Here is an 18,668-nt window from a genome sequence, read left to right on the forward strand (position 1 = left end):
GACTAATGCTGCTATAACCACGGAGAAAGATGTTGACCAAATGTGTAACCTCTACCTGTAAAAGTGTTTTTCAATAGTATGTAGAAACTTGAACTCATATATGTTTTTCACCCAAAGCGGTGAGCTTCAATCTCTGTAGGCCATAACCTAGATATCCCTCGTATAACGTCTAATGTACATACAATACGCACACAACGTAGTGAATATAATGTGAGGTAATGAAAAGGTACTGGAACCGACTGTATTAAAGAAATGTGTAACGAAATTGAAGTATATATATATGTGTCTAAATAACGTCAAAATAAGGCAGAACAGTATAGAACTTCTGCATCCACTGATCAGCAACGCACGAGGAAAATACCTTTGCGGGTATATGCAAGGCCATTCCCTCTCCCACCCCACCAAGCCTGCCAGATAAAAAAGCTAAGACTTGTGCCGCGCTCCCTCACCTCCCCCAACCAAGCTGGCGTTACTTCAGAGAGTCAGAGGCCCCGGCGCCGCAACCAAGGCCACAGCCCGCCACCTGTGTTATTTACAGCACGGTAATAAACCCACGGATGAACCCACTGATCTACCAGCACCCTCTCATAAATCCCACGAACCCCCCAAGAATCCTGACCCCGTGTAAGGACGACCCCCATCATTGAGACTAGACACAGAGACCCATCTATATAATAACTTCTAACGCAGCAGACAGACATGTATCATTCGGCCCAGGCCCCAGAGCCCCGTCCCGCGACCTAAAATACCGGTCAATAGGACACAGGTAAATCTCACCCCAACCGACGACCACCAGACCTCTCACAAGGTGCATTCCTCATGTGTTGTGTTTATTTTTATAAGATAAGCTGCTGAAGCAATTTATCAATGAACTCAAATGTCATTTTCTGAATAACTGCAGTGTGCATGGCCTAGGGCAAATGAGACAGGAAAGGTATTCGTCATTGTCACAGGCTGCCCCAGCACATCAACACCGCACGGATGACCTCAAGCCGGCCTGCCAGGCCCAACCCAACCCACGAGGCTGACCAGTGACGTCGTCCCGCCAGGACCAACCCCGCTGCAGCAACACCTATAGTTAGTCGACGCCACCCAATCCCGATTGACCTGTGCCCCCTATAGTGTTTAGGTGCTGATGACGTTTCTTGTATTAGAAATACGCCTGTCTTTGCTATTGTCAGGCAGAGCGCTCTCGTAGGTTGCAGAGTTCTTTGCATGCCTTATTCTTGGATAAACTCCCACTTACGCTCACCCGCACTCTGTCTTGGTCTTATTCCCACTACGGGAGAGTCCCTTCTTGTCTCTCATTGCGGGGAGGATCGTGCTGAATTGGGGGCGCTTCCTTTCACGACCCAGGCGGTAAGTTACCGCCTGGGCCGTACCTTTACCGCCATGGCGTAAACTACGTTTACGCCATGGTGGTTGGCGGACTTACCGCCCCATTCCGAGGTTGGCGGGGCGGTAAGTCCCCATTAACCCATTTACCCTTCCCCATTCCCATTTTTGCCCCATAGGGCATAATGGGAGTGGGGAAGGCGTTAATTACGCCACCGTAAATTACGGTGGCGTAATTAACAACATGGTCCCTTAGCGCCATGGATTTTAACACCTGCAAAAAGCAGGTGTTAAATCCTCCATGGCGCTAAGGGACCTCGGAATCAGGCGGTAAGGGTCGGCGCTGTTTACGCCGCCGTAAACCCCTTACCGCCTGGGTCCTAATGAGGCCCAATGAGTTAGACAAAAGGAGCCACCTAATGAGTGCTTGTATTTTGAGATGATTTATTGTAATGGAAAGAGAGTAACAAGGAGCTAACTAACAGGTATTTAAATGCTCATGCAGCATACATTTGATTACTAATGAGGCATGTAATCTTTGGTTCTTGTGATATTTTTACCTTATTTTCACACTTGCGCTTTTTCTTTCCCGTTTCTCTAATTACCTAACACTCCTACCCTTCTCCCCTCCTTGATTTCTGTTTTATTATTCTATTATTTTATATTTGTATTACTATGACATTGTGTTTTTTTCATTTAAAAAGTAAACTAATATGTCCTGTTTTGAGAAAGGCTTGGTATGAGCCGAAACACGTGTTAACAAATAAAAAGGGCCTCCCACAGGAGTTTTTTCCAAACACGGAACAGGCTTCTGTTGATCATTTTTGATGGCTTATCTTCACATTAATGTAATTTATGACTAATATGTGGCGCAGTCAAAGTGTGAAACCATAACCATTTGTCTAAAACCTCGGAGGAGGGGTAGTGGTTCCTCTGAAAAATTCTTCAAACAGACGGACAAGAATCTATTTAAATAAAAAGGGCGAAGACCTAAGAGGTTGACCTCAACAAAACTACCCAAACCAAGGACCTGAATAAAAACTCATCAGGTATTCTCACAATCTTACCCACCAGGAAGCCATGTTAACAAAATGCGTACCCCATAGTGAAAGACCTCTAGTTCTAACGGTACCACTCGTATGGCCATTTGCCCTGAAAAGGCCATGATAAATTCACTCACATTTATATAATGCATTCCTGGCATTGAACACACTATGCCTTCCTCAGTAAACGAAATCGTCATGTTTAACTTTGTCATTAAATCTCGACCTAGTATATTAACTGGTGTCTGCCTTGAATATAATAATGGCACAGACATATCACATTCTCGTATATAGAGACTGGCAATCTCTCAGTGAAAGGAACACTACTTGTAGCTCCTGTGAAACCTTGAGCATTCATGGCATTTCCAGATAATATAAATTTCCCTTCTCGTATACATGAGCATGTTGCACCCGTGCCTACCAAAAAAGAAAAGATTTGCCTCCTATAGTGACGTCAACCGTCGGTACCTCTTGAGGATTGGGAGTCACATATAAAACTGAACACATCAAGTCACTCAGTGAACTGTCCTATTGTGGGTACATGCTTATTCCCATGCCCGTGAAAGGAGTCCCTCCCTCAACGGTGACACCCCCTATTGTAGGAGTCATTAACTGTCCAGTGTTTGGGCACTGCTGTATTTGCATGGGTGCATGCATTTACTGCCCTTGTGGCAGGTTCGATGGTGCATGCTTTGGTTGCAAAGCTTGTTGCATTCTCTGCGCTTGTTTTTGTTGCACTGTCTGATTTTGGGCAAACCCCTCCCTACTTTGTTGGCTATATGCAGGCGGATAAGTGGCCCCCCCTCTTGAGAACTGCCCATTTTGAACAAACCCTTGGCTCCGACACATGCACGCTATGTGCCCTGTCATTCTACATGTCCAACATACAGGAGGAAGCCTCTTAATTTGCCCTCCCTGCATGCCTTGGCTATCATTCTGCATATCCTGAAACACCCCTTGATTATTCTGGAAATTTCCCTTGATTATTCCGGAAGCCTCTTCCTCAGAAATCTCCCATACCCCGTAGTACGAACCCATTATTAGCATGATCAAACTGCCCTTGGTTATTCATCTGTGGCATGCCTGCTGCAAACCTGGCCCTTCTCTGCTAGTCAACATCACCCCTTCTATTGTGTATTTTGACAATTTATTTTGTACTAACTTTGCTTCTTCAACTTTCCTAACATCACCTTTCCTTAGATTTTTTTCCTGCAGTAATCAGCAATAATGCACAATGGTCAGCTGTATTTCAGACCATGGTTTTGCCTCCATACCCACCAATTTCTTGAGCTGTTTCTACACTTGATCTGGCAGCCCTTGACATAATATATGGTAGAACATAGGTATAGATTTCCCCCAGGGATCCCACATTTCCAAACTCCATTCCTCCTGAGAATTCTGAATGTAAACAAGAGGATCTTCCCCCTCCTGCATCTTTCGTACCATTATAGCTCCCATTTCTAATGTATCTGGATATTGCTTTCTAAGCGCTTTCCAGAATGCCACTCTACAGTTATTAAATGGCGCTCCTTCATGAGCCATGTTCTGTGCCGTAACACACGCGTATCCGGCTCTCGGCCAAATGTCGTCAGCTCTCTCCCCAAGGACAGCGGCTAGAAGACCTTTAATGTCTCCTATAGCTAACATAAATCCTCCTGTTATTTTCTCTAACTCATGTATCATTTTCCCAGCACTGGTGGTTAAACTCGGAAGTGTACACCTTAAATTATCCTTATCCATCTGTGGCCATGGTATATATTGCGGTCTGGCCCATCCTTTCTCGAACAAAGGAAACTGTGAGATCACAAACTCACATTCATCCTCCTTCGTCTGTGTCCATAGCAAGGACAATGGTTCTGCACCCCCTTCCTCCCGGTAGCAACCTTAACCTGCTCACATAAGGTGGCGAGTCCCCACTCTCACTATGGGATCGCCCTCTGGGTCGATCTAGCTGTGCCAGAGGTTCCGACGCCAGAGATTTACATAGGTCTAGATATGACCATCTTACTTCTCTTTCCATCGGAGAACATCATCGGGACCACATGCGTTATCTCCCTCCTTCCCATGGAAGGTTTCTCTGTCCTCGTCTGACATATCCTGTCCCCAACTCGTCTGACTTCCCTCTTTCTTGTCTCTATTCACAGTTAGCCTGTCCAAAGACAAAGCTCTATGCTCAAGATTGTACAAACTTCCCTCCTTGTCATGCAACTGCATACTTTCAAGTCAATCTGTTTTTTCCCTTTCCTTTCGGTTCTTTCTTGGCCCTCATCTCATGATAGACCTTATCGATTTTGTCCCCAATGCTTCTTATATCAAACTCATCCTCTAGACTTGCTCTAGACGGACCTGGTATTGGCTAATGTGTCGGGAAGAATTCTTCTATGTCTGCCCATGCTACTACTGGATTACGCTCTATTAATTCTTTATCTATGCGATCAATGTCACGTGCCCTTTGCCTTCTCTTTCATTCTATTTCTTCATCATGTTCTCTTCGTTTCCTTCCTTCTTCTCTTACCCTTTCCTCTTCCTGTCTTTTCACCTCTCTTCTCTCGTTTGCCCTATGTATCTCTTTGTCTCTGCGTCTTTGCATTCTTTTATCTCTTACTTTCTGCTCTTCCTCTCTCCCTTTCTAGCTTGCCTCATTCTTCAATTGCCTTCTGTCTATTATCATACTTTCTTTGCTCCTCTGCCCTTTCCTGCTTTTTTAGCTGCTCATCTTGATACAACTGTTCCCAACTTTGTTTATCCTTTCTTGTATCCTCATCTCCTTTCAATCGTTCCTCTCATTCTCTGTCTTTTTTATCTTGTTCGTCTCGATCTTCCCTTTGCCTTACTTCCTCAATGCTCTTTCCATCAAGTTTGAGCAAAATCGGACTGCCCATCCATTCGTTCTGTATAAGCGCAACCTCATCAGCCTTATCTTTCTCTCATTACCATCTCTTTATTTACCGCCCCATATCTAAGGATGAACTTGGTCAATCACTTCTGTCCTTGTCCTGTGGGATTTTAGGAATCACATCTCTTTCTGGAGTTTTTTCTGGACTCTCGTTGCTGCTATGCACAGGTGACTCATATGCCGGATTGCTGTACCCAAATCTGCCTTAAAGGAATGGTTCGCAAAAAAAGATGGGCAATAATAAAAAAAATAGATTGGCACTTTTTTTTGTAAGTCCCTATGTAAAATTGAAGCTCAAAATGTACAAAATGAAGCACATGGGGGCATCCATTTTGTGAAATCGATGCCTGCCTGTGCTTGCTTTTGCTTTTGCGGCACTAATGAAGGAAAAGCCAGCCAGCTGTAGTAAACAAAAGCTATCACTGGGTGGCTTTTCCTTCATTGGTGCCGGGACTCAGCATCATCTCTCTGCTACCACGTTAACCAGGGTTATTGTCCCAGCCCTTTAAAATGAGGTAGCAATACTTTGAGATGGATGGGGATGCAGAAGATACTCAAATAGCAATAATCAGACTCAGGAAGTTGGTAAATCAAAGCTGTTTTATTTGCAATTGTCTTAAACAGTGAGTTACAACGAACATTGACAATTCGTTCGATCTTCTCGCTCAACAAATCTTATAAAAAAGCATTTTGTATAGTAAAAACTCATCATTGCTGACGTCATCCTATGTGGCAAACTACAAAAACCTATTGGAGAAAGTGATTGGGAACATCTAGATATAAGTTCCGTACTGGTCTAAGAGAGTGATAGGGTCTTTATCATAAAGTGGGGCAACTAAGCCCTCCCCTCAAACAGGTCACTATGAATGCCATAAAATAAATGACGTCCCATTGGTTACACAAACTATAGGGCTCTTTACTACGTGGCCCCCTATAATTGGTTGGCACCCTTACATCCGTCAGTACTTTTCCACATATGCCAGCAGCACGCAGGCTGGCCTCTAGGTACTGGTGGGATGGTCTTGACCATAGCTTCCCACCAATTAGCATGACATCTATCATCACCTCTTGCAGTCTGCACGTCAATTAAAGATTTGAACTTGGCCTTGGAAATGTTCCTTGCTCTGGAGAATACGAGGGAGTATAGCATGCTCTGTCTCCTTGTGTAGGTGTAGCTCGTCACGATTGTCCATTTTCAGCCATCCACGTGACTGAAGACCATGGTTTTGAGCTCTGGTGTATTTAAAATACTATTATTTACTGAATCTCTGACGTCTTCAATGTTCTCGTGCCCCTCCTATGAGCAGGGGTTGGTTCTTTCACATGTTTGTAGCTACTGTATGATCATTTCGGCCCAGAGCAGCCTTGGCTTCTTGGAGCTGGTCCAGCCTCATCCTTCTTTGATTCACCTCTGTAATTCGATTGCTTTTCAGCTGTGACACACTGGAAAAGCCTTCCTTTTCCTGGTCCAGCTCTGCTAAAATGCAGAGTGGAATCGTCTATAGTTCACTCACTCCTATATATATATATATTGGTGCATGCTGCAATCTATTCACTACATAGCTAGCGTTAAGAATACTTTGTCTGCTTGCGTTTCTTTGCATATGTACACGTGTAAAATGACTTGATATCTTCATCATTTTTGTAACATAAACATCTTCATCTCGATCCCCAAATGTTACTTATCTTTGATACTTTCTTGATGGCTATAGAATATCTATGTTCTCTTGTCTCTGCATCTCTTCTGGGTGTGTCAGACTTGCTTCGTGTGACATCACCAATCTGCTCTTTTGCTCACTTTTCACACTTCTTCTGGTATTTCATTCAAATGGCCCTTAATGGGAACCTTGCTTCCAGGATTCTCCTTGGTATTGGTGTCATCACTGGCACTGCACATATTTCACAATTTGGTTCCCAGCATACAGGCAAAATGGGCGCGATGCTTGAGGTGGAGGTACTTGGCTCCCTCTCTACAAGTGCTTATTACTTGCTTTTAACTTTATTCATAAAGCTTCATCCTTTTGTTGTTAAGTGTTCATTACTTGTATTTCACACATGCTTTCATTTCATTCATAGGCTTATCAAAGCTTTCCTTTAGTTCTGGATTCAATAATGCTTGCTTTATACTTATGTTTCTTAAGCTTATATTTCAACCTATGCTCAATGTTAAAAAAAAAAACTCACTTTGGGTTCACCATCAATTGCATATTTCTTGCAGTTCATCCGGAATTACAGCATGCTCAATTGTGGCCCCAGGAGCACCCCGCTATTAGTGTTCCCAACTATTCACTCACCGGTTCTCGCCTACTCCTTCGGGCGACTTCTCTCTTCTTTCTCCCGGCATTCGTCGGCTCCGTGGACACTTCCTTGGATCTATGCACCTTTTCCAAACTTCACTGTGGGTTGCCTGTAGCTCGGTTCTTCTATCGCGGATGCTGCTGTTGATCTGCAGCAATTGGGAGTCTTCTGTGCCCCACAGCTCCGGAAGGGCAGAGGAGATTCCAGCGGATCTGATCCTCTCACAGCCTGCATGGGCCCTGGAGTCTCGGTCTCTCCTCTGCAGTTGCCGGCAACCTGGCCTCCAGGCCGGATTCTCCTCGGCAGCCCCCTTCTGGGCAGGAGTTCTCCCCTCTCAAGCCCGTCTCCCTCCTCCCGGCATCTCTCCTGCTGGTTTACCCCTGTTAACAGGTTGCAGGTGCGAGCCCTACAGTTCGATTGCCACACTACAATTTCTGGACATGCCTGACGCTCGCAGTAGTTCCCAGGCCTCTTCCTCATCTCAGTACCAGATTTAAAATCTATACATTCCTTCACAGCTAGCCAATGTAGAGACCGTCATAGATTAGAGATAGGGTAAGATTTTGCTACCCTGAAAACCAATCAAACTGCTGCATTTTGTGCTACTTGCAGCCTGCGTAATTGGAAGTTTGGGATTCCTGTCAGTAGAGCGTTTCCGTAGTCCAGTCTAGAGGTAATATGAGTCCCTACAACTGAGGTCTGTTCCTTGTCTGCTAGAAACGGGAGGATCTGTCTAAGCATCTGTAATGTATAAAATACGGATTGGACGTTTGCACTGACTTGGGCTCCGCTCCCGATGTTATCTTCCCAGATACAACCCAGATTTTTTATCTTTGAGAGCTCCAGTTGTGAACCCAGGAAACAAGGTGACAATACCTGCTTCTTCTGTTGAAAATGACATTTGGAGCCAAACAGGGCTACCTCCGTTTTATTAGCCTTTAACAGTAACTGGTTAGCACTCATCCGTGTTTGTACTTCCTTTATATTACTTAGTACAGTTCCACACCCAGTAAAGAAAGGGGTTCTAAAGTGCAAATATTTCTGTGACACCCCAAGAGGGCAGACAGGATCCAAAAGTTGGGAATAGCTTGGAAGCACAGACTACCTCGATAAAGAAGAGTGGCCCTTAGGGGACACTTGTGCCTAAAAATGGATTGATGCGACAGGGGCCACCGATAAGGGTTGCAATTACTCACCAACCCTCATCGCCCTCCAGACCAAACTTCAGCAGTCGAAGAACTAAGAATGCTAGGTGTACGAAACTCGGCGAGAGAGTGCCTTATACCCAGAGCTTACAGTCTCCAAAGGCTCAAGTAAAAACTTTAGACGGCAGCAGTTCCAGGGCAAAGGTCCCATATGAGCTGGTCAGTTCAATGGGCGGTCCAGGACCACTTCCGAAGAGGCTCATTTTCAGGCTAAGTTGGAGGTGCCGAGTATAGTTGGTCCCACTATTTCAATGGGTCGAAGCGCCCTTGCAGGCCTTCTAGGTTCGATCAGAAACAGGGGGTCCGACAGGACAACAGCGGGTTCAGGGTGCCAAACCTTCCAGCAGGTCACCAGCGGTTCCACGGATCTGCTTAGTTGAGTCAGGATACTTGGCTCCTTTACTAAGCTCAGTGTGAACTCATAAAATCGATCTGAAATGGGTGTAAGATGCCTTCTCTTATCCAAAATCTCCTTCGCACCAAAACAAAGAGAAACCAATAGGAGATCTGCTCACATACAGCCATCCCAGATGTGGATCAATCACAGACCACGTTGGTCCGAGTCATCCCTGCACACCAGACATCCTGGCTCCCAGGATGTGTATTGGAACTAGGCAGCTCCAGCCCACGTCCTGGAGGCACACACACAAGGCATGCAGAAGCCTCCGAAAGCTTCAGTTTGCGCGGGGGTCTGCATGACCAAATACGGAATTTCCCGGGTTCCGCTCGACCTGGGGAAGACAAAGGGACAAGATGGCCAAAGGACAGAACAATGGACCTCATGGCATGGCCAATTTTAGCACTGTCCACTGTCCTGCGCTAAACACAGTAATAGCAGTATGGACCCATAAAAATGTTTGGAAACACAAGAAAAGTAACAGCTGCCACCAGCTTTGTACATTCACTGATAAATCCTTTGAGAGTGTCTAGGGCCTTAAAATGAAAAAAGGGACCCCAGTGCACTGTACTGTAAGGTACTTTGTGCACTGATTAAATGTTACTAAAGAATAGCAAGAAAGTGAAAGACTAAGGGAAACGAGTCTCCCAGTACCGACTGTCTTAAGGGCATGTCAGTTTCCCCATAACAAAACGAGCAAAAGCCCTGTGGAGTACAGCAGAAGGCTGGGCTCCACTGGCAAAAGTCAGGCTAGGATGATCAGACAACAGCTAAAAGTTGGGGGGGTTCACAAATGGAGGGAAAATTACCCATAAATGAAAATGTTTCCTAACACTCGTCCCTCCCAGACCAAGGACAGAGGGAACTAATCCACCCCTGGATGAGCTTCTTGTTCATGGCAGTTAAACATTCTGGACAACCCATCAGCATTGCTATGTTGGACACCTGGCCTATGCTCAATGGTGAAGTCAAACCCTTGCAGGCTTATGGACCACATGAGCAACTTAGGATTCTCTCCCTTCATGTCCATGAGCCCCTTTAAGGGCTTATGGTCAGTGTACACAGTGAAGTGGGTCCCATTGAGGTAGGGCCTCAGCTTCCTTAGGGCACACACAACAGAGAAACATTATTTCTCCACTGTGGACTACCTGAGCTCTCTGTCCTTAAACTGGCGACTTATGAATCCAATAGGGTGTTCCTTTCCTTTGTCATCTATCTGTGATAGTACAGCACCTATTCCAGTGTCAAAGGCATCTGTCTGCACCATAAAACATCTTTTGTAATCAGGGGCCCTGGGAACAGGGGCCTAGCACAATGAGTATTTTAAGCCATTGAAGGTTCCCACAATCATCAGACCAAGAGCCCTTCTTGGGTTTCTTAGGAGTAGTGAGAGCAGTCAGAGGGGCCGCTATGGCTCCATAGTCTGCCATAAAGTTTCTTTAATACCCAGTGAGACCTAAGAAGTCTCTCAGCTGGGTTTGTGTAGTGGGGATAGGCCAGTCTTGAACTGTTTGTTCTTTACTGGGTAGAGGATGGATCTTCCCTCCACCTTCTTCATACCCAAGGTTCACCAGTGAACCTTGACCAATCTGGCACTTGCTGGCCTTTATGATCAAGTGGGCCTTCTGAAGAGCCTGCAACACAATCCTAAGGTGTTTTAAGTGATCCTCCAAAGCGGCACTAGAACTGCTATAGCATCCAGATATGCAGGACAGAATTCATCCAACCCATTAAGGACATGATTCACAAGCCTCTGAAAAGTGGCAGGGGCATTTTCCAACCGAAATGGCATTACTCTGAACTAATAAAGGCCTTCTGGAGTTGTGAATGCTGTCTTCCCCTTGGTATGTTCTGCTAGGGCTATTTGCCAATACCCAGCATTCAGAGCCCTGTAATCCACACAGAACCTCAATTCAGAGGAACCTGCTTTTGGAAACAGAACCACAGGACTGGACCAAGGACTACTAGAGGGTTCAATCACCCCAAGATCTAATATCTTTTTGACCTCTGTCTTGATGTAAGATCTCACCTTATTTGACATCCTGTACCCCCTAATTTTGGTAAGTACACTATCTCCTGTGTCAACGACTTCATAATCCATAAATAGTAAGACTACCGATGCTATTAACTATTTTTTCATTTTACCCACTATTAAATGCTCATACACATCACGGCTTCCCATGAGCTCGCTGTCTAAGCTTAGCAGCATACGGTGCCATTTCTGTGCATATTGCCTTTTAAAAACCTTATCCTGCCTGCTGCGCCAGCCTGCATACTATTAATCCAGATGCCAGGCACGCCGCCTCTCCTTTGATAACATAATCGGGTACGCCATTTATCTTAGCTGCTGCAACGTGCATCCGTACACATGTGCACTAAGTCTGCGCACCTCCCACTATCGGCCCGATTTTAGATTTTATTGTTCAACCGCATCTTTGAGCCACTACGCGCTACCCCGCAGCTGCTGCTCACTACCACATGATCACACCATTTCCTTGCTTAATTGCCTTCAACGCTGATGTTTGATGCACACTGCCAACCGGCCTGCACTTGCCTACTGAATGACCACAATACCGCCCCTACTCGTTGATTTGTCTGCCTCTGCATGCCCTGAAATTGTTCGGCTATTGGCCTTGTGCTCGCATGTGAAATGTTTGTGTCTTGCTCAAAACAGCTATGACCTCCCTGTTGGATCATGATACATGCTACTCTGCTTCTGCCTGACAATGTTCATCACGCAATGTATAACTCGCTGCGCCTTACTTCCTGATCTATGCCCGCACATGCTGCACTGCTCTGCATATGACATGCCCACACTCCGCCACTAACCCAAGGTTACCTGCCTTATTCTTGTTGCTAACAATAGGGTATTTGTACTGCCCAAGTTGCACCTCACAATCGACGTGTGCCTCATGCACCCTTCATTGCTCCCTGCCTGATATGCTAACGCTTGTGCAAGCCTAGGAATTTGCTCTGCCTCTGTACCTCTGTTTTGATACACCTCCATTGCCTACATTACCGCATTGTCACATCTGATTAAGTAGTCTTAACCTACTGCCTGCACCCACCTCGCACAAGTATTGAGATCGTATTGTCTAGCCTAACAGTGGCGGCAACGCTAACCAGTGACCGCTTCACAAACTTTGTGCCCCCTTCCTCTCTAATCTCGGTAACATGTTATAACGCCTGTCCTCCCTAAGGTCATTGCTCTCCTTACTACAAGTACTATTCTTAGTGTGGGCAATTACCAGGACGTTATACCTACCATCATCTAAACTAGTTGCACTCAGTATCCCGCACACCACATCCATGGCCTCCACCTACAGACTTGCTGATACCTACCCAAGCACTGCACCACAAAACCACAACATCTACCTCAACGACCCGGCCTTATGGCTTGACCATTTCGCCAAAAAGCCTTCAACCAACCAATCGTGCACCGTCGCTCTAAGAAACAAAAGACTAGGCTCTAGACTCATGGGCAAGAAGGGTCACCCCATGTACCCGAGCCCACATCTGAAAACATTAACGCTCAGCCTGCCCCCACAAACACCTCACCCATGCCCCATCACCTTCAGACCAACACAGCTTCAACAAGCAACGTTGGTTTAATCAAAGCCGCCCTGATCAACGCAAGGTCCTTAGCTGCCCACGCTGACCTCATCAAGACTCAGGAACTTGACTTCATCGCCATCTCTGAGACCTGGCTACACGCGGAATCTGGTCCTGCACTCTCTCTGGCCATCCCCACAGATTACTCCATTATCAGATGTGACCGCACCTCGAGTGGTGGAGGAATCGCATTTATCTCTAGAAACTCATTAGGACTCAGAACCATCCCAAGCACTAAAATGGAATCTGCAGAGCTACTCCCTGTCAAACTTGAACTCTCAGCCAACCAAACGGTCACCATCCACCTTCTATACAGACCCCCTGGTCCACCCACTTCCTTTGTGGATGACATCTCTGCCTTAGTACTCGACAATGCTAAATCCAACTCTCAAACCATTATTCTTGGTGGCCTTAATCTAGGATACCAAGACCCTAATGATCTTGTGGCCCTCGACCTCGCTAATACCTTAACAGATTTAGGATTCTCACACCACCTGCCGGAACCCACCCACATTAAAGGGCAGTCCCTTGACTGGCTCAGTGACACCAACTGCAATATTAGTGTACTTTCCAACGCCCCTTGCATTTGGTTGGATCACCACATCATCACCTTCAGTATTGAAGCTGCCTCACCACCCACGCCTCCAGTCGCCCCAGCCACCCTCACTAGAAATAAAAAGAACATTACCACTGAAAAACTACTCCCCCTCATCCTTCCCACCTTAAATAATGCTACAAACACTTGTTCAGACCCTACCATCCTAGCTGACATGTACAACCAGTCAGTGCTAGCAGCCATCAACTCTATTGCCCCACTCAAACTGAGTAAACCCAAACAACGCGCTCACTTCAACTCGTGGTTCACTCCCCAGCTCAGAGAGTTACGTAAAGAGAAACGTACCGCAGAGTCACTTTGGAGAAGTCACCACTCTGACGTCCACAAGGACAGTCTTCTGATAGCCACCCTTAACTACAAAGAAGCTCTACTGCAGGCTAAAAAAGATTCCCACAACAACCGCATTATGTCAGCCCAGTCTAACACCAAGGAACTCTTCAATATTCTTAAGGAACTTGAGACACCTGCAGACCCCCCTGACTCTTGTACCAAAGATAGCACCTGGTCCACGAATATTCAGTCAGCACTCCTGGGTAAAATTGCCACCCTCCAATCTAAAATCAGAGACAAACAGAAATCCTTACAGTCTGACCAACCACTGTTCACACCTACATCCAATACTCACCAAGCTAATCCCTCTCATAAACCTTTCTCTTTATCCCCGCTCACCACCCTAGAAGTAGAAGGAATCATAAAAAACTTAAAACCATCCAATTGTCAAGGTGACCCCTGCCCAGCACCTATTATCAAGGAAGCATCTCACGAGTTAGCCCGTTCATCACAGCATTCATAAATGCTTCTTTCAAGACGGTTATTGTCCCGGATAACCTAAAGGATGCCTGGGTTAGCCCACTCCTCAAAAAACCTTCCCTAGACCCTAACATCCCAACTAACTTCAGACCAACCACTACAGTCCCATTCCTGCCTAAGATCCTGGATCGCGCAGCTTACATGCAGATTCAGGACTACCTTGAACTCAACAATCTCCTGGGCCTAAGACAATCAGGATTCTGTCCTAAACACGGCACAGAATCAGCCTTGATTGACCTGAAAACTCAGATGGAGACACTAAAGGACAATGGGAAGTTAGCTCTTCTCCTTCTTCACGACCTCTCTGCGGCTTTTGATTTGGTCAACCACCAAATACTCTGCCAACATCTTAAATCTGCAGCCCACTTCTCTGACTCTGCCAATGCCTGGATCCACTCATTCCTGAGCAACAGATCTATGAAGGTCTTCTCACCTATGGCATCATCTGACCCCTCTCCTATTCACTGTGGCGTCCCCCAAGGCTCGTGTTTATCCCCTACGTTGCATAACGTATTCACTAAGCCCCTCTTCGATGTGCTTGACTATCTGGGTGTCTCATGCACCAACTACGCTGATGACACCGAGATACTCATCCCTATCACGGAGATTACACAGCTGACACTAAAGCCCTTAACGATGTCTACTTGGTCATTCAGGTCTGGATGGCACATCACGAACTTTGCCTTAACGATGATAAGACCGAGTTCCTACTTCTAGGATCAAACCATCGGCTTAACAAACTAGATCATACCTACAAATCCTTCATTATCGGCGGCAACGATATTAAAGACCCTTCCTAAACTATACCAACTGCACCACCCTCAGAAGAACACTTGTCATGGCCAAAATTGATTACTGCAGTGCTCTCTACTTAGGGACCAGTCAGTCTAACCTCAATAAATTGCAAACTGTACAAAATAATGCCGTAAGGGCAGCCTTAAACATCCCGAGACGCTCCCATTTCTCCTACCTCAGATCGGACCTACGCTGGCTCCCGGTAAAACAAACAATCGCCCTGAAAACACTAGCCTTGACTCACAAATTCCTGAACAACAATGCCCACCTTACCTGTCTGCTCGCCTTACACTCCACACATCCTCTCGACCCATCAGATCAGCCCAAACTCACAGCCTCACCTTGCCTAGATTCAAACTCCAAAAAGCAGGCGGGGTGAGTTTCTCTGTCCTAGCTTCCAAACTTTGGAACACTCTGCCTACGCCTATCAGAACCGAACCATCGTTCCAATCCTTCAAGAACAACGTTAAAACATGGCTGTTTTCCCATGATTTATGAGACCCTCACTCAGTGCAGTGCCCTCGTGTATTATAGGTCTTGTATTTACACCTGCACTGTACTTGTACCATTATCTGCTAAGGGTACCCTTCTTGTATATTCCTGTATATTTGTGTAAATTTACTGTGTACTTACTGTTTTGTAACATGTCCTCAAGAGTATGTGCCCGGTTGCCGCAGGGCCTGGTTTCTGCACTTTATAAATAAATAAACTAAACTAAACTAAATGTCATGTTTGCACCAAGGAGTCAAATCAGGAGCTAGGGAGAACAAGGAGGAGAATCGCCTCAGAAGACTTCTCACCTCACCTTGCTGATCAGAAGTCAGGTGAGGGACCACTTTGACACCCTCAATGGAGCTGTCTGAAGGACTACCCTGGAACAGATCAGGAAGAGGATCTGGCTCTTCCTCCTGTACATCGGAAGCCAGCAGCAGTGCAGCTATTTCAACTCTAGGGATGAAAGCCTTCAGCCTATTTACATGAAACAATTGTGGAGCCTGTCCAGCCCTTCCAAGATCCACTAAATAGTTAACCTCACCCAGTAACTCCACTACTAAGGGCCTGACCATTTATCCTGTAAAGCTCTAGGACGTATAGGGTTCCTGATCAGGACTTGCTGGCCTGGTGTGAAGTTGACAAGGGAAGCTTTCTGGTTATACCAGTGGTTCACAGAGCTTTCCCATCCTTCAACTTCTGACTAGTCCGACCCATCAGGTGTACCATTCTTTCCCTTAGACCTAGCACATAATCTACTACATTGGTTGTGATAGGGGATAGGCATCTCCCACCCCTCCTTGACTATAGCCAAAGGTCCCCTTACAGAGTGAGCAAAAAGTAGCTCAAAAGGGCTGAAGCCAACCCCCTCTTCAGGTACCTCTCTGTAGGCAAACAACAATCATGCTTTGAGGGTTCTATTGAACCTCTCAATTAAGCCACTGGTTTGGGGGTGATATGCTGAGGAAAACATATAAGTAACCACAAACTCCTTTCACATGGCTTGCATGTACTTGGACATGAAGTTGCTGCCACTATCAGACACAATTTCTTTAGGGAATTCAACCCTAGTGAATATTCAAAGTAAAGCTTTTGCAACTAACCTGAGATGTACAGTTTTTAATGGGATGGCCTCAGGATACCTGGTGGCATGATCGACCAGCACCAGGATAAACCTATTGCCTGAGGATGTCTGAGGGGCAAGTGTTAGGCAGAAACCTGTGCAGTTCCCTCTGGGACCACTGCAAAAGATTTAGGATTACAGGTGTTTGGCAGTAAACCCACTTGGTAGCAGTCTGTACCACACAGATTCACTTGGTAGCTAAGGCTGAGCAGTCAGACTTCCCTCAAGAAGAGTTAGGCAGTATACAGAGTATTCACAATAGGTCAAGAGCACACAATAAAACAAGAAAACACTGACCAGGGCTTGGTGTAAAAGAGATATAATTATCGCTCCAGCGGGGGCAGTTGTTCCTGGCAGCGGGTGCAAGTCGGTGCTTTGTCCGGGGGAAGAGAGTAGTCTGTTGCACTGCCAGGGAAGAAACCAGCCGCAGAGTTTCTCAGGTATAAGGCGCGGTCCGGTGATTCGCAGTTCAGTGGTGAGTGGCTATCCGGCTGCCGGGGTGGTTGGCACGGGCAGTTCGACCACAAATCGGGCGGGGTGCGAAGAAAGAAAGGAAAACTGGTTGTGCCCACCAGTCAGGGGAAGAAGCCTGTCCAGCCGGGAGATCTTCTCTGTCGTCGGGAAGTGGTGAGTCGGTTCTGCAGGGCTCCACCGGTGGTATTGTTGTGGTAGGTCGGCTCAGCTTCTCCCTTGTCGGATTCTCAGGTCCTGTGGCGACTTCTGAAGTTCCAGTCCCCAAAGCCCTGCTTTTATGCAGAAAACCCCCATTCACTCAGCCTAGCTGTCACTCAAAACTGCTAAGTGGTGAGCCGGCCGGCTCACCACTTGGGCCAATCACACAAGAGTGCGACTTGAGTTACCAAGGTAACTCAGTCCAGGGTGCCTAAACCCCCTCCCATACCCTCCGTGGTACCCAGACAGAGTGGCACCACTTTTGGAGGCTTCTGTGGAGAAGCCTGCCAAAAAGTGGAACAAAGGGCTCGACTTGGGTTGGAGTCACAGAAGAGAACACAAACGCCATTTTAGGATCGAGTCTTGGCAAAAAATACCAACCGGAGAATTAATATTAAATAAATAAACCGGCGGTATGTTCGAGGCTATGAGAATTAAATAATTAAATTTGGTAGCCTCGAACAATGGGAAAATCCCATAGGAAAATATTTGCGGTCGAATATAAAAAGTAGTTTCCACTGCCACCAGTCAAAACTCGATCAGGGGGGACGGAGACGTTCCGCCTCGACTAACAGACCCCGGGGCAATCGAATTGCCCCAAGTACATCCACAATATGATGGTTTGTACTGGTTTCTGTTAATAATTTGGGACTAGTAAAGCCAATGGTGACTTTACATGCCCTGGGAGACAGTAGTCAGTCCCAGGGTATGGAGTCTATGGTGGGGGGTCACTATGACGCCCCTGTGTTATTGCACGGAGGGTGCTGTGTAACACACATAGTAAAAACACATGAGACCCTATGGAGTAAAGGACCCCATAGCCCACAAAACACATAAGCAGTCAAAGGAACACCAAAATCATGTCCAAGAGTGGGAGAAAAAGAGTCTCACTCTTGGCAGGAGGAAAAAACAAACTCCAGAAATCCAGCAAAGCTGCTGGGGGACTCACTAGGTTAGGAAATTCAGCCTAAAGAGAGAATTCTCCCTAACAGCAAGGGGACTAACAATGTCAATGCCTACCCTCTCAAATGGTACCCCCACATCTGGGAGTGGTACCAATGGAGCTTGGATTGTTGTGCCACTTTTCCCAGATAACTGGCATGTGGCACAACTCCTACAGTGACTTTCCACCTGGACCCCATCTTGGGCCAGTAGAAGTGCATGGCTAACCTTTGCTTGGTTCTCTTGATGCCAAGGTGACCAGCAAGGGGGATTTCATGCGCCAGCTGCCAGAGGAAGGGTCTTACATGAAGGGGAACAACCAACCTCCTCTGGCCGCCTTCTGTGGAGTCTGTGGGCTCACTGTAGAGGGGCCCACCTTCCCAATAAATCCCTCGCTTCCCTGGAGGTTCACCCTCAAGCTGAGAGCAGGCC

General features: G+C 46.4%; 1 protein-coding gene across 1 annotated transcript in view; it reads right to left on the reverse strand.

Moving 5' to 3' along the window:
* TMEM232 (transmembrane protein 232) overlaps positions 1 to 18,668 on the reverse strand; it is a 1,143,478-nt gene that overhangs the window by 411,913 nt on the left and 712,897 nt on the right. The gene's annotated exons all lie outside the window — the stretch shown is intronic.

Source organism: Ambystoma mexicanum, chromosome 6p (genome assembly GCF_040938575.1).
Source record: "Ambystoma mexicanum isolate Mex_15411 chromosome 6p, UKY_AmexF1_1, whole genome shotgun sequence".
Lineage (NCBI taxonomy): Eukaryota > Metazoa > Chordata > Amphibia > Caudata > Ambystomatidae > Ambystoma > Ambystoma mexicanum.